Source organism: Rhinopithecus bieti, unplaced genomic scaffold (assembly GCF_001698545.2).
Source record: "Rhinopithecus bieti isolate Rb0 unplaced genomic scaffold, ASM169854v2 scaffold_3527, whole genome shotgun sequence".
In the NCBI taxonomy this organism is placed as follows: domain Eukaryota; kingdom Metazoa; phylum Chordata; class Mammalia; order Primates; family Cercopithecidae; genus Rhinopithecus; species Rhinopithecus bieti.
In genome coordinates this window covers 3,787,353-3,799,297 of record NW_016804488.1, presented here as the reverse complement: position 1 = coordinate 3,799,297, position 11,945 = coordinate 3,787,353, and the positions used below count along the sequence as shown (strand labels likewise).

At 46.2% G+C, this 11,945-nt stretch overlaps 1 protein-coding gene across 1 annotated transcript in view; it reads left to right on the top strand.

The window, feature by feature from the left end:
- The first annotated feature begins 549 nt into the window (after positions 1–549).
- COBL (cordon-bleu WH2 repeat protein) overlaps positions 550–11,945 on the top strand; it is a 294,288-nt gene continuing 282,892 nt past the window's right edge. The window contains exon 1 of the mRNA XM_017868611.1: positions 550–648. The gene's annotated coding sequence lies outside the window, so the exon portion shown is untranslated. The remainder of the gene's footprint in view (positions 649–11,945) is intronic.

Here is an 11,945-nt window from a genome sequence, read left to right as displayed (position 1 = left end):
ACTTAACTGCTAGGAAATGATGGCATCATTGCTTTATTTATGTGACCCCCTCCAAATTTATTATGGTGGGAGTGAGGCCAGGCCTTCGCCCTTGTTAGCCGAGCAGTCTTCACCTATTTTGTAAGCACCTCCTAGGATGGGGCCAGGCTGTGGAGACATGCAGCTGGGTGGCTGCCCTCCAGGAGGGCCACGACACTGAAGACCCATCAGAGCCAACCAGGGGAGAGGCCCCTGGCTCTGACTGTTTAGGAGCCATGCCTCTTTGAAGCTGGGAGAGGCAAAGCTTCCAGGTTTTGAACTGGGGGTTGAAAACTAGATAAAATGCGGCTGGGCAGAGAGGCAGGCATGGACCAACTGCCAGGAATAGAAGCCCAAGGATGGAGGAACATACAGGGGTTCCCAGCACAGTGGGACCCCACAGAGGGGAGGAACCTGCAGTCCACTGGAGGGGACACTGAGGATGGCAGATGACTTAGATGCCTGGATCCGCGGCTGGAATCTGTGACTTGGAACCACGTAGCAGTGGGCAGGCAATGTGGGGGTTTGGATTTTCTCTGGAAGAGCTGGGGGATTAGTCGGAGGCCTTAAGCAGAGGAGCAGCTTGCTTGCAGACGAAGGTTGTTCTTCGAATATTAGATTGACACCCAGGTATGAGAGAAGCCCCGGAGGAAAGAAGAGAGGGTGGAGCCTGGCGGGGACAGCCTGCAGAACACGGCCCAGTCCTGAGAGACAAGGGCTTGGCCTTGCCACCCGCAGTACCGCTGTTAAGGAAGGGGCAGTTCTGCTGTGTTGTGAGCTCCCCGCTGAGGTACAGGTGATGGGGGCCCAGGCAGTTCCCCATCACAGAGCCCAGAGCGCCGACTGTGAGGCCCCTGGACAGATAGGAAGGAGGTGCCAGGCGCGGTAGTTGAAGTTCCCTCACTCACTCTTCTCTGGCCGTATTAGTGCTGAGGGTGCGCCTGCCCAGAAGAGGATAAAGGGTGAGCGTCTTCGAGAGGCTCCAGTCTCAGAGGAAAGACACATCTGCCAGGAAGCCCCAGAGGAGGGGAGAGTAGTCCAGGGAGCAGGGGAGGGTCCGCTTCAGAGCAGCAGCCTGCGCAGTGGGCGGTGCGTGTATCCCACCGCACTCACTCCTCATCTCAGCGTGCGGGGTGAGGGTCCTCTTCCCATTTTAACAGTTAGGCACGTGAGACGCAAGATAGTAACATGGTGACCAAGGGCAGCCGATGGAGCGGTTAACCCCACATCTGGACCCCGCAGTCCCACAGCCCAGCGCACACTGCTAACCCAGTCACATGCACCTCAGATATCCCTGGAAAGGATCCCAGGGCCCCTGATGACAGTTGTGAGTCTGAGCTAGAAGTGGGGAGAGGGGTGGGGAGGGTTTTCCAGGAACTGTGAATGGCAGGAACAAGTCAGGTTCTTGGGAGGGTGTGAGTGTCCTGAGAGGAAGTGAGAGCTCCCCGGAGAAGGCATTCTCCCATTTTACCCACGAGTACAGTGAGCCCCAGACTGTGTTCCTGCCTCACTTGGGCAGTGGTGACAGGATGCAGACCCAGGCCTGTAGGCGCACACACCTCCTTCTAACATACCGCGTAGCTCCTTCTAACACATCAGGTGACACTCTGGGTAAGAAGAGTCCAGACCCAGGCCAGGTGTGAGAGCCTTCCACGGTTTAATAACCTCTGTTTTGGCCAGGTGCAGTGGCTCACGCCTGTAATCCCAGCACTTTGGGAGGCTAAGACAGGCAGATCACCTGAGGTAAGGAGTTTGAGACCAGCCTGGCCAACATGGTGAAACCCCCATCTCTACTAAAATACAAAATTAGCTGGGCATGGTGGGGGGTGCCTGTAATCCCAGCTACTCAGGAGGCTGAGACAGGAGAATTGCTTGAACCCAGGAGACAGGGGTTGCAGTGAGCTGACATGGTGCCACTGCACTCCAGCCTGGGCAACAGAGTAAGCCTCTATCTCAAAAAAACAAAACAAAACAAAAAAGCAAATCTCAGTTTTGATTCTGAAATCTAAGGCAAGCATGAGCATGTGTAATAGGGAAGTAAGGAAGGCACAAGGGCAACAGACTGGGTCGTTGGGGTCGGAGATGCATGGCCTATTTGCAGGGCCTTGAGGCCTGCGCTAGTCCAGGTGTGGTCTGTGAACTGGTCTGCAGTGAGATGAGCGCGCCACTAAGAGTGAGCATCTGCAGACTTTCATAGCAGCTTGATGTTGTTGCAATATTTAAGCGCGTGGTCACTGACGGTGCCTCAAGTAGGGTACAGATGACCTGTCTTGTGGAGTCATGGGTCACCTGTGGCATGGAGAGCTTTTCCTGTATTATGGTCCTCATCCCCCTAGTAGACCTGTACATAGGTGCCATTACTGTCACTTTCTTGAAGAGGAGGACACTGAGTCTCAGAGGGGTTAAGCAGCTTGCTCAGGGTGACAGCCCACCCTTGTAGCCATGAAGCCTTGCAGCAGCCTCTCCCTCGGCGCCATTTCAGCTCTTCATATGTTTTGTTTTTCTCAGAGCAGGACTGCCAGCCTCTTCCTGGGCCCAGGGCTGCAGCACCCATCCTCCTTAGAAAGTGCCAACTGGGTTTGAGGAGTGCCAGCAAGCTATGGGTCAGTCCCCCTGGAACCTGGACTCATATGCTAGGAATTATTAACCATTCGGTCCCTTTGAAACTTGTGACTTTAGGGAAGAAAGAGAAACAGATAGGAGAAGATAGGTAAAATCTAGATGTCTATAGTCTCTATTGATTTACCTTATTTTCTGTTCTAGCAATATCGAAGCAAAGGATATGCACAAGTTCTTTGGAATATAATACTTTCTAAATAGCCAATGCTGCACCTCCTGGGCAGACAGGCAGTGGACGCCACTGTGTGTGACTGTTGCTGGCTTATGCATTTGTTAGTGTCTTAAGGATGTCCAGCCCTGGAGGAGGGGTGTCTGTGTGTGTGTGTGTGTGTGTGTGTGTGTGTATGTGTATGTGTATATGTGTGTATGCGTGTATGCGTGCTCATAGACTTGGAAGGTTGTGTGGCTCATCTTTGGGAGGTGTGCTGTGCAGCCTGTCTGGCCTCAGGGGCAGAAAGATATGAGGTGGCCACCAGCAACACCTCCCTTTGGCTTTCCTGGCCTATGCCATTTGTGGTTGAGGAAAGCTGTTCAGATGGTGCCTTCCTGACTCCATGAAGATTGATTGTGCTGGGGAGAATCTGGGTGGAGAGTATCTTGGGGTAGAGAGGAAGAAGAGAGCTGAGATATGAGAAAGGGCTTATTTGCTGGGACAAGTGGGTTTGACCTCAGAACTTTGATGTCATCTGTGCTCAAACAAAGCCACTGTAGTCTTGTTTACGGTTTTGGATCGTACAGTATCATGTTAGTGGTGCAGTTGTTGTTACTAACTACTGAGGTAGGATGAGACTTATGCAGCATGTTAAGTGACAGGGTCAACAGTGAAAATTTACACATTTGCACCATTTTGCAGCTTTCAAAGTCCCAACATCTGCCTATTATTTTGACACAAAACATACTCATGAGCCTGGTGGGCAAGCATTTCTTTCCCTACTTTTCGGATGGTGAATGGGTCATGAGCTAAGAAAGAGCAATGAAGTGGCCTGCCTTGCTCACATTTGCTTTCTTGCTGGGGTGGGGGGTGCCCTGTGTGGCCCCAGCCCATGTGTTAGGTGGTCAGAGCTCAGAAGTGATGGAGAATGTCATTGCAGGAGCATGCACAGGCAGCAAGCTGCACGATTAGCCCTGAATAGCAGGCCACCTCTTAAAGCATGGCCTGACCACAAAGGTGACTGGGTTGAAGCCTGTAGGTGTATAGTTACCTATTGCTACATAGCAAATCACCCTAATCTTAGCAGCTTAGCAGTGGGAATGGCTTTACTGGGTGGTTCTGATGAGAATTTTAGGTTGTAAGTATGCTTAGAGTCATACGTGGTGGCTGGACAGTGGCTCAGTTTTTGCCAACTTTTGTCAGGATGCCTCAGCTTTTTGCCATGTGGCTTCTCTGTATGCCTGAGTGTCCTCACAACATGGCGACTGACTTCCTGTAGAGCATGTGATTTAAGAGGGGATACAAGGAGCAATTTGCAAGGCCTTTTATGACCTATCCTTAGAAGTGATATACTGTCACGGGCTTCATACTTTATTTGTCAGAAGCAAGTCACTAAGTCCAGCCCACACTCAGGGGCGGGAAATTAGGCCCCATCTTTGGAAGAGATTAGTGTGAAACATTTGTGGTCATATTTTGACCTACCCTAGGGCAATATGGTCTTGATTGTCTTTTCTCAAAGCAACTTGGTTAACCTCCTAGTGAAGATGCATTAAAAACATACATTGAGTGGCCTCTGAAGAGGAGACTTTTATAACCAAATCCCACTGATACAAACCTTTCTAATGGTTGGCTTTTTCATGTATCAAGGGCTGCATGGACAGTTTTCTTTATAGAAATATGTATCGTTGTTTATATAAAGATTTTCAAGGCCAGGCATGGTGGCTCAAGCCTATAATCCCAGCATTTTGGGAGGCTGAGGCAGGCAGATCACCTGAGGTGAGGAGTTCGAGATAAGTCTGGCCAACATGGCAAAACCCCATCTCTACTAAAAATACAACAAATTAGCTGGGCATGGTGGCAGGCGCCTGTAATCCTAGCTACTTGGGAGGCTGAGGCAGGAGAATTGCTTGAACCCGGGAGACGGAGGTTGCAGTGAGCTGAGATTGTGCCATTGCACTCCAGCCTGCGTGACAGAGTTAGACTCCATCTCAAAAAAAAAAAAAAAAAAAAAAGAAAGCTTATCAAAATGATGAAACTTAGCTTACCATGTTAAAAACAACAACAGAAAACCTCAGGTACTGAAAAGTGACCACATGCCACAATTGGGACAGTCCCAGTTAATACCTGGTGTGACTCCTAATAATGCCCATTTCACTTACCAAATTGCCCTGTCTGGACTATCAATGTTATGATTGCTCAGCCTTGATGCTGAGTCTATCTACGTAAAGATGAGGACAGGATTCTGCCCTGGTGGGTATTCACCAGGGATGTGCATCCCAGTCACCCTGGAGCTTTGGATTAGAAGCATACCTCAGCTCTTCCCAGGGGGATGCTGCCTGGGCCAGCAGGGAGGGGACTCACAAGATGGTCTGAAGGCGCTCCCTGGTGATTCAGACATCCAGCCTTGGCTAAAGATGATCCTTTTATTCATCATTCAGTATTACACCCAGCCATCAATTCCTTAAATGTGTATTAGTTGAAATATTGTTCCAGCTGCCAAGGTGGCCAGCCTGGGAGTTCTATCTGGTGGAAAAGACCTGAATACATACAGCATGGTCGTTTTCCAGAACAAGCATTTCCTCTTCATGAAATATGTGTTTGTAATGCACTTCACATGGTTTAACCAAGTTACTTTGGAAAAAGGTGGTCCAGCCCAGATTGCAAGCAAGTTCTCGTGCTATACTTAGCACCTCCCTGTGAGTAATCAGCAATATCAAAATGCCCATAAATCCTCGCAAGCAAACATCTGCCATGAAACAAAAGCTATTCTGTAAAATACTTTCTTTCTTCCTTTTTTTTTTGTTTTAATAGTAACAATAGCATAGGGTTGTATTGTGAATTAAATGAACAGAAAACAGCTCTTTAGAATGACTGTAATCCAGTAAGTAGAATTCGGTAAACTGGCTATTTTTACTATTCTGAAAATCAGTCTCTTATCGTTTTTATGAATTGGAACTGGCTGGAGAGTGGGGTCCAAAAGTATGGGTTTTCTAACCTAAACACCCAATTTACGGATTGAAAGCCTGGAAAGAATTAGAAAGCACATCTGGCAAATGTAGATTACTCAGAGATGCCTGTACCAAATAAAACATTAGTAATAAGTATTAGAACTTGAAACAACCAAACAAAAAGAGCTCACAGATGCCATTCACCAACATCATATGTCAATTTTTCTTCTTAAACCAAAGAAACATCAATTGCCTACCAGCTGCCTCAAAAATGTAATATAGAAGCAAACATACATACATACCGTAAAATGCTTTCAGAGTCATTTATCTAATTGATTTCCTGCGGTATTATTTGCCCCCCCCCCAAAAGTTATCTTAAGTTGTTGATCAAAAAAGAATGAAATATTTAACTTGTGTAAAATAATGCTTTGGTAAAAAAGCAAAACCAAAACAAAAGAATAAAAAAGAAAAGAAAGTAAAGCCAAGCTTAATTAAACAAAAATATTGAATGCCTTCATTTAATCAAACGTCTCCCATGTTAGAACAAACTTTACATTAAAATGATATGTGTATGATTGTCTCTGTGTTGTTTGTCATATTGCCCTACGTATTATGAAAGTTTGAACATGAAATGATCCATTTTTCTGATGTAGGATCATTTTAAAATGGATTTATTTAATTGGCTCATGATTTTAAAAAACTATTAATTAAAATTCAACTGTGTGCTGATGTCATGGGTGTCCCTGCCCTGACAGATCCCACAGTAAAGAAGAGAGGACTGATCTTTAAAGGCCATTACAACTAGTGTTATCATAGAGACGTGTGCAAAGTGCTTCATGAACACCCAGAAAAGGAGGAGCGGAGCAGTTAGTTCCACTTGTAGGGTGGGGCTAAGATAAGTCAGGTTTATTTTTATGAAAGGCTTCTCAGAAAATTATTTTGCTGAAGCAGTTCTTAAATATAACACTCCTTCCAGACCTAAGCCACAGCCAGGCCAGACGAGCTGTAAATATCCCCCAAGATTAGCTTATGTAAATAGTAGCTTAGGGATTACTCAGGGAGGATTTTTAAATTTTCATTGATCACTTAGGGGAGGGTACAGAGGTATGGAGAAGTTCAGACTTCTGTGAGGCTGCCAGGATTTGAAATTTTTCAGAGAGGTTAACAAGAAAGTTGAGATTAGGTTGGCCACAGTTTCTTGGACTTTGATGGCAGTTGTTGGACACATCATCTATAGGGACCTACGGAACGCCAGAGGCACAGGACAGTTAACACAGAATGTGAACTGATGGCCCTGGGAGGGTGTCGTACATATCCTTGTCTCCAGGATGTCCTGTTTGCTTTGCTGGGTGTGTCCCAACACTTGCAAAGTAGTTGCTGTCAGTGACAGTCTGAAAGGACAGGCCTGTATTAGTGACTGTGTATATATCTAGGCATTTGCAAGATTATTTCATTGGTTCCAGTTAATTGGGCAATATTTTCTTAGAAAAAATGTTTTTTAATATATAGATTTTTAATTATTATTCTTTTTACCCTAAGTTCTGGATACATGTGCAGAATTTGCAGGTTTTTTACATAGGTATACATGTGCCATGGTGGTTTGCTACACCTATCAACCTGTCATGTAGGTTTTTTTTTTTTTTTTTTTTTTTGAGCCAGAGTCTTGCCCTGTCACCCGGGCTGGAGTATAGTGGTGCGATCTCTGCTCACTGCAACTTCCGCCTCATGGGTTCAAGCGATTCTCCCTCCTCAGCCTCCTGAGTAGCTGGGATTACAGGCACCTGCCATCATGCGTGGCTAATTTTTATATTTTTGTAGAGATGGGGTTTCAACATGTTGGCCAGGCTGGTCTTGAATTCCTGACCTCAGGTGATCTGCCCGGCTCGGTCTCCCAAAGTGCTGGGATTATGGTTGAGAGCCACTGTGCCCAGCCTGTCATTTAGGTTTTAAGCCCCTCATGCATTAGGTATTTGTCCTAATGCTCTCCCTCCCGTTGCCCCCACTCTCCAACGGGCCCCAGTGTGTGCTTTTCCCTAATTGGGCAATATTTTTAAAAATAAACAATTTTGATAACTTTGAATAAGTGATACCAGTAAAACTTTAAATTCTATATAAATAGAGCATAGATCATGTGCAAGGACAGTGCTAGGTCTACAGGGGGTACAAAAACATGCTTATATTGCTGGACCTCAAGGATGACATGGTTTAGTTAGAGGCTAGTGATGTCAAGTACAGAAAAATATTAAACTTTTACTTGGAATTAAGAGTAAAATAGTTCTTTTTTTTGAGACGGAGTTTCACTCTTGTCGCCCAAGCTGGAGTGCAATGGTGCAATCTCAGCTCACTGCAACCTCCACCTCTCAGGCTCAAGTGATTCTCCCACCTCAGCCTCCTGAGTAGCTGGGATTATAGGCCTGTGCCACCACGACCAGCAAATTTTTTTTTTTTTTTTTTGCACTTTTAGTAGAAATGGGGTTTCACCATGTGGGCCAGGCTGGTCTTTAACTTCTGACCTCAGGTGATCTGCCTGCCTTGGCCTTCCAAAGTGTTGGGATTACAGGCGTGAGCCCTGCGCCTCTGCCTTTTTTTTTTGAATGGAGTCTCACTGTGTTGCCCAGGCTGGAGTGCAGTGGCATATCTCCACTCACTGCAGCCTCCATCTCCCAGGTTCAAGTGATTCTCCTGCCTCAGCCTCCTGAGTAGCTGGGACTACAGGCATGTGCCACCATGCCTGGCTAATTTTGTATTTTAGTAGAGATGTGGTTTCACCATGTTGGCCAGGCTGGTCTTGAACTCCTGACCTCAAGTGATCCACCTGCCTTGGCCTCCCAAAGTGCTGAGATTATAGGTGTGAACCACCAAGCCCAGCCTAAAGTAAAGTAGTTCTTGACTGTTGAAAAACTTAGGCAAGTAGCTACAGACTGAGCGCCTGTCACTGACACACTGGGAGCATTGTGCATGATCCAGCACCCCTTACTAAGCCTGGGACAACCTGGGAGCACTGTGCGTGACCTAGGACCTCTTACCAAGCATAGAATGACCTGGGAACACTATGCATGATCCAGCACCCCTTACTGAGCATGGGACAACCTGCCTTATAGCCAGTGTCTGTTGGTTCTCAGTTACGGATGAATTTCTTCTTTTTCCTCTTTGTGATTGAGAAGGTGTACTGTATTTTGGAGCTACCTTAGTGAGGTGTATTTATGTACAGTAAACTGTACATATTAAGGCATACAGCTTTATGAATTTTGATGTGTGTGACACCCTTGAAACAGTTACCACAACTGAGATAGAGAAGTTTTTCTGTTGCTGCTCAAAGGTTTCTTGTGCTTCTTTATAATCCATTCCTCCCTCTTCTGTGCTCCTCGACCACCATTGATCTATTTTATTTATGTAGGTGGCGTCTTTTTGTCTAGTTCTTTCACTTGGCGTGATGATTTCATGGTGTCTCTATTGTTCATCCCTCTTTATTGATGAACAGTGTACCATCATTAATTTACAACAATTTGTTCTCCCATTGATTGACATTTAGGTTGTTTTGGGGTTTTAGCTATTACAAATAAAGCTATTATGAACATTCATTTATAGTTTTTGTAAGGACGTATATTCCTTTTCTTTGGGGTAATTACCTAGGAGTGGAATGGCTAAGTCACACTCTAAACGTTTGTTTAATGTTTTACAAAACTGCCAGGGTTTTTTAGCTGAGAAGTAGTTTGGCGAAAACGAAACGAAGCAAACAAACAACCACAAAAATGCCAGGCTGTTTTCCAAAGTCATTGTTTCTTCTTCTTCTAGCAGTGGATGGGAATTACAGTTGTTGGGTCAGTCTTTAATTTTCACCATTCTAGTGTGTGTGAAGTTTATTGAATTTTAAATCTAAACTTTTTGATTTGGGGCATCACATGTGTTTAGTAACTTATTCCTTCACTTCTGTCATTGTCTTACTCAAGGGAAAGTGGAATCCTGGCCCCAGGGTAGCAGCAGCCTTGGCTGGGTGCATGGAACCTGTGTGCCCAGGCCTGGGATACATGGGCATCCCTGGAAGGCCCCGCTCCTCTTTACTCAGGGCTACTCGGGGCCTGCAGGGGCTGCAAAGAGTTGGGCTTGGGCAAGCCACAGGCCTTGGAAGGAGCTTTGCTTTCCAGGCTTGGGAGTGTGGAGGGAGGAGGGGACAGAATGAGGTCCCAGACAGGAGGGACCCTCCACACAGGGAAGTGCTCAGCCGGGTCTCCCTCAGAGCTGGCAGCAGGTCTCACAGATGTGTGCTGGAGAGGCTGAAGGAGAATGGCTACCTAGAAATGCGCAAGAATGCCTTTTGTGTCAGCAAATAGAATGTGCCACTTTCTAATACCTGGCTTCAGGAAATAAGGGGGCCATTTAAAGAATACAATTAGATTAGGTTGGCTGAATTATGTTTTTCCAGCTTTTGATGAATTTTTTTTAAATGTCTTTATCAGTCATATTTAAATAGTACTCATTCTAAATAATCAGATTCTTTAAAACAATACTCTTGGAATGGATGACTTTTTATGGGATTTCCTCAAATATAATAATCAACAGTCATTGATTTGAAGATTCATTTAATTCCATTCAGTGGGTGCCTTAAAATGACAAAATGGACATGGAAACTTTCAAATGTAAATAAAAGCAGAGAACATAGTAAAGAAACCTTGTGGGTCCATTCATGAGCTTTGGCAATTTTAACATTTTGCCAATTCTCCCACTTTTTTTTTTTTTTGAGACGAAGTCTCATTCTGTTGCCCAGGCTGGAGTGCAGTGGCACAATCTCAGCTCGCTAAAGCCTCCACCTCCTGGGTTCAAGAGATTCTCCTGCCTCAGCCTCCCAAATAGCGCCCTCCACTACGCCCAGCTAATTTTGTATTTTCAGTAGAGATGGGGTTTCACCATGTTGGTCAGGCTGGTCCAGAACTCCTGACCTCAGGTGATCTACCTGTCTCAGCTTCCCAGAATGCTGGGATTACAGGTGTGAGCCACTGTGCCTGCCCCCACTTCTTATTTTTTATTTTTGGCTTGAACATTTTAAGGCAAAAGTCCCCCCATTCTATCTTTTCATTTGTAAATACTTACGTGCTCATTGTGCACTGATAAAGCTTACTTTTTTTTTTTTTGAGATGGAGTCTCGCTCTGTCACCCTGGCTGGAGTGCAATGGTGTGATGTCGGCTCACTGCAACCTCCACTTCCTGGGTTCAAGTGATTCTCCTTCCTCAGCCTCCTGAGTAGCTGGGATTACAGGCGCCCACCACCACACCTGGCTAATTTTTGTATTTTTAGTAGAGACGGGGTTTCACCATGTTGGCCAGGCTGGTCTCAAACTCCTGACCTCAGGTGATCCACCCACCTCAGCCTCCCAAAGTGTTAGGATTATAGGCATGAGCCGCCATACCTGGCCTAAGAAAGCTTACTTTTTTATGACCATCACCTCATTACCCTGCCTGAGAATGATTCCTTAATGACAGCTGATTTCCTGTTCATACTTAAATTTCCCAGATTGTGTTCAAGGTAACTTTTTACAGTTGTGTATGATCCTTGTGCTGAAACTCCTGGCTAGGACTTTGGAAGACACAGAGGTTGGCCCCAGCGATCTCCTTTCTGGTGAGTCTGTGACTCACAGTTCGTGTCTGTATCTTCTGGTCACTCAGACATTCCTTATGTGTCTGTGTGCCCCAGCCTTGCTTGTGGTCCCTGAGACGCCTGTTCCCCCCCCGGTGCCCTTCAGTCCTTCTTCACTGCCTCGCGATGTCTCGCTGGCTCTAACTGGGGTTTCTGCTTTCCTTGCTTTGGCGCTCCATGTAGCTAGCCATTCATCTGTTCATTCAATCATACCCCAAGGGTTGTGAGCCCCTGGCAGGAACAGGCACTGTGCTAGATGCTGGAGACCTAAAGAAGACGTGGCCTTTGCTCTTGGGGCAGAGCGCGAGGGACAGAGGCAGATTCCATGCAGTACAGTGTGGTGTTGCTATGCAGACACCAGTCCGGAGGGAAGGGCACACGCCTGTGGAGGTCCCCTGCTTCAGGGAGTGGCACCGGAGCTCCCACCTGAGGTCAAGGTGTTCACATGGAGAGGGGAGTATGCATGGTGCCAGAAAGGGTGCTGGCCTGGGTCTGGGAGAAGTGGGATTTTGCATATTAGTATTCAGGGTTATTATTGAGCAGTTTAATTTTCCTGAAACTCACAAAGAGGGGCCGA